Genomic DNA, 5,111 nt, shown 5'->3' with positions numbered 1-5,111 from the left:
GAAGCTTTACACAAGAAGTTATACTAATATTACTAACAACAGTCCCATTCAAAAATGGGTTTGTTAACTAGCTCTTAACGTTTTCTCTCTTTGTTCTTTTAACTTTCTCTCAAGTTTCCAAGTGTAAGTCTAAAGTAAAGACTCATTATTCATCCTAATACACATATATACACATCCATGTGTCCGAGGAACATCTTAGATAATTAATTTATGGAGAAAAATTGGAGACTTACCTTAGTTTTCTTCAAGTCGTGGCTGCCTCTCTTTTCTTCTCTACATTTTTGTTCTTAGTTGTTGCTGAAGTTTTTAACCAAGAAATGACCTATGAGTCATTTATCGTGTAGATATATGTTGCCTTAGGGGGTGACACATGTCAACCTCTAAGGGTGACACGTGTTCGGACCCCATTGGGCCAATAATACATGCTGCCAATAAGGGGCTGCCATGTGGTGTGGGGGTCCACCTCACCCCAAGCAGGTGGGTCACCTGCTTAACCCCAAGAAGGTGGGTCATTTTCTTTCTTGAGGTGCTGCCGTGTGTCACTCCTCCATTGGCTGCCATGTGTCATCTTTTTTCCTTCCTCGTGGGTTCGTAATCTCATCCTATTTTAGGAGCCTATATAATCCGTGCTACATAAGATATGTATGTCCTCAAGTAGATCAAGTATGTAAGACTTATAAGTTAGTAGCTTACGTAGTTAAGTCGAGTCCTACGACTCATCACTTGGCCTCCAATTCCTTTTGGATTCTTATGAATCTATTTCCAACCTTCACTACTATGGGGTATCACATTCTCCCTTCCTTAGAGTCATTTAATAGTGTCGTAGCGTATTCGTCTCATATGAGAATGTCTAAGGAACTTATAAGACATTCCGAGTTTAAAAGTGTGGAGTGTAACAACCTTGTTCTATGTCTCTATATCCAATCTCAATTTTGTCCAATCTCCTTCTCCAATCTACTTGGTACTGTATCATATCCCCGTCTTTCTGCATATTTTTTCCAACCTGGTTATCCGCGTATGGAACCTTGGCTAAATTATGAAGCGACGAGAACCTTTTCATACCTAATTTGATGTCTCATCTACTAATCGGTACTTAAATAATGTGAGCCAGGAAATAACTCACGCAAGGCCACCTTTGACTTTTCCTTATGAAAGTTTAACACCCACTGGTAGTCATTACAACTTTTATCTAGGAAACAATTGTATTTCGACCATGATTGTCCAAGGTTCTCTCAGAGTAGTAGCTTTATCCCAACCGATGTCCTTTGTTTCTTGGGGTGAATGTAGGTCGCACCATCTATTCCCTAAGTTGGTCATCTTCATCTTTGAAAAGTTCCACTATTTCGGGGCGACGTTGTGTACGCATCATTCCTTTATCTCTTAAGCTCCATGCTCTTACTGTGTACCCAACATAGGCTTTTAACTTAGTTAACATCTACCAAGTGCGCCTTATTAGCAGGCTTTCATACTCATATTCAATTCATAAAATCTCTATAGGGTGCTTTTGTTAGCATTTCTTCCTCCAATCAGTCGGTGAAGAACTAATAAACTGTTATCATAGAACACTTTCTAACCACCATTAGAAGAAAACTAGAATCCCTTAAACATCACAGTGCTTCTTAACACTTGACTACATGGTCTCCTTATGAATTTATCCTCAAGTTATGAACAACTTATCTAGTTTACAACTAGTAGTTGGGGCTTGTTACTTTTCAAAAAGAGTGAAACTCAATTGTGGGACATCTTACCCTTCAACCTGAGCCCCCTGTTTTTGTTCCTACAGCACAAATACGGATGGAGATACCGTGGTCTGAACTTTACTGCTCAGATAGGCTTTTGTTTCTCCAAAATAAAATTCTCCATGTAGAAAGGGTGCCCCTTATTGACAACCTGAAGGGTACCTCTTACGGATTTAGTTAAACATAATATGGATACTCGGTATCAACTTCCAAGGCATCTTAAGAATCTATGTTTCATTCCCTTTTCTTGTTCTAGGAAAATTTTGGCAGAGTTTCCTCTATATTTCTTACTTATCCCAAACCTGCACGCAGAAAATACCAACAATGCCTCATAGGGACAACACATATATATATTCATATCATATCACAGGCACACAGGGCTTCCAATATCATCCCATATCGTAGCCACAAAGGGCTTTCAATATCAACAATGGTATGAAAATAATAGACTTACCTCGTATGTCCAACTTCGAACGGCATTTGTTGCCCTTCCCTGTCTACTTTCCTTTCAAGTTTCGCCTTTACATTTCAATCATATATCAATACCTTACCCAATAGATATCTCCCGTTCCTTTACTTACCTACGTGCTTTGTAACTTCCCATGTCGTCGATTACTTCCTTCCGTCTATGTCATCCTTCTGTTAAGATCCAAGGTTACTATAAGGGATTTTCCTATGACTCGGATCTATAGCACGAACTTAAATGTGAAAGGAACGTAACATCCTAAATGTCCTTTAGTATTCTATTTATAGATGTGGCATGTAACACATCGATAACCAAGACTCAACTAGACACAGTCTGCAGACAATCCAAGGACGAACTACTCTGATACCACTTCTGTTACGACCCAACCCTGTAGGTCGTGACTGGGTTCGATCTGAACCCCCGTAGACATGTCTATTAGTTGTGGTCAAGTCGAACTGTAATTAACATAACACCATGCAACAGAACCCCATTGGGTGATAATATTTTTATAAATCGGTAGCCTCTTTCATTAGTATCACATCATGAAAGGGCACGTAAGCCGACAAGGCTTCCATAACATAACAACATATATAGTACATCATATAGACCTAGCTGAACCAAACTAACATACACAACCCACATATACATGTTTGCAGACCTCTAAGAATATTAATGATAATATATGGCAGGATAGGGCCCCCGCCGTACCCCTGAATAAACAAAATAATTTTATACATCGGTGGTCAGTATCAAAAACTAGGCTCCGATATAATGGAGCCTCTTCCAGCTGAGCTGAGCGGAATCCTAAGCCGACGGACTCCCAAAACCTATATTTATACCTACGGGTATGAAATGTAGCCCCTCAAGAAAAGGGGGGGTCAGTACGACATATATACTGAGTATGTAAAATATAATACAATATGACTGGAGGCATATCTAAAATAGAGAAGCAGGGGATAAATTATTAAATCAAAAACCTATACTTGGGAAAGTAAAATCATGCATGCTCAAATTTTTAATATAAATGGCCTTAGCAGGGATCCGGTGAATCATATCTGTAGAACCATCACATACTTATTACAACATATCATCACATCATCACATATATATACGTACTCGGCCCTCTACTAAGGGCGCGATGAACAATGCAGTGGAATTGAGCTTGAATCAGACAATCGGCCTAGGACTCAGAGAAGAAGTGTTACAGTATACACAAGTACAGTAGTGAGAAACAAAACATAGTTTAAATCATTATTTGAGACTCAATGAATTCATCAAGCGAACCATCACTTTGAGATCAGGGTAGGAAGTATCGGACGTATACCCTCTAAATGTCACTAAGGACTAAGTAAAAAGGAGTTTTGGAACTCTTAGACATATACCAGTGTGAAATATCTTATAGCAGTCTGAGCATTGGTTATCTCGGAGCCTTTCTCTTTTAAAAGAAGAGTTTTATCTAATCAATCACTATTCCATCACATAGAAGACTCGAGGAATAAGAGTTTATCTACTTTAAGAGTCTTAACATCCAGAAGTGATCAAGAGTACTGAAGTCATATTCAGAACCTAAGAATGAAGTTGCACAAAAGCTTACATCATCCATAGTCTACATCTAAGACATGCCAAAAGAAAGAAGAGATAGTTTCACATACTTATTCCAAAAATATGCCAAGAGAAAGCTTCACATACCTCGTACGGGTTACTCTTTGTCATATTCGCCTCATCATCCTTTGAAGCTATTCAGCACAGAAGTAATATGAATATCAACCACTCTTGACTTTTCATCACCTTAAGTTGCACCTTAGTATTCATGGAACTTATTTCCTTGTTCGTCTCCTCGACTAGTTCTTTAATTAGTGTAAGGCGTTAACGAATATTGGGCAGCACCTCCCCTATAATATGCCCTATCTGAATTTCCAATTACATCCCTAATCACTACAGCCAACCTACAACAACACCCTACAGCATATATACATATAAAACATGGCCACATTACACAACACAAGCTCCAAACCACTTGCTGAAAATTACGATACCAAAATAGGGTTTCTAGTCTTTATTTAGTACCTGCAACACACCCCCACAACCTGCAGCAGTACCTGCAACACACCCCCACAACCTGCAGCAGTACACCACAAGCACAACACTTTACTTCGACGACAATTCAACTATAGCGACTCCAATTTAGTTTGTTTCGAACGTCAAACATTTATATGAAATTTTCACATTTCCAGACACCTATAGGGCATTTACAACACTCCATAAAAACACCATAAATTCCAAATTGAAAGGAGAAACCTTACCTTACCCGAAATTGGCCTAAACTCGCCAAAACTGCATCTCAGAAACTTCTTGATGTGCTGAATTGGGGCGGACTGTTTGTGTCCCTTTTCCGCTGCCCCAAATTGGAATTTTATGTTATCAAACACCATTATATAAACATTTGACACATAAAATAATTAATTCACGGAACGAAACTCGGAGGCTTACCTTGGCAGCCCCAAACCCGTAGCTCCTCTTCTTGCCCTCCAACGTTTTTCTCTTCTTCTTTCTTACTTTCTTCCAAGTTTCCAAGTATAAAGCTGAAGATATAATTCCGTAGGCAGCATAAGATATATATATACACCTCCACATTATTGAGGAACACTGTAGATAATTAATTCATGGAGAAAAAAATCGAGGAACTCACCTTTAATCCTTCAAACCTGTAGCTGCCTTGTTCCTTTTGTTCTTCACATTTTTTTCCTATTCCTTGGCTGAATTTTCAGCTCCAAAATGTGATAAGTAATGACTTAAGAGTCATATATATGTCTCCTCAAGAGGTGACACATGTCATCCCCTAAGGGTGACACATGTCTAGCCCATATTGGGCCAACACATTCATGCAACCAATCTGTGGCTGCCAT

The sequence above is a fragment of the Solanum dulcamara genome, chromosome 8, assembly GCF_947179165.1.
Source record: "Solanum dulcamara chromosome 8, daSolDulc1.2, whole genome shotgun sequence".
Lineage (NCBI taxonomy): Eukaryota > Viridiplantae > Streptophyta > Magnoliopsida > Solanales > Solanaceae > Solanum > Solanum dulcamara.
The sequence above is the reverse complement of the archived record's forward strand: the minus strand, read 5'-3'. Positions refer to the sequence as shown.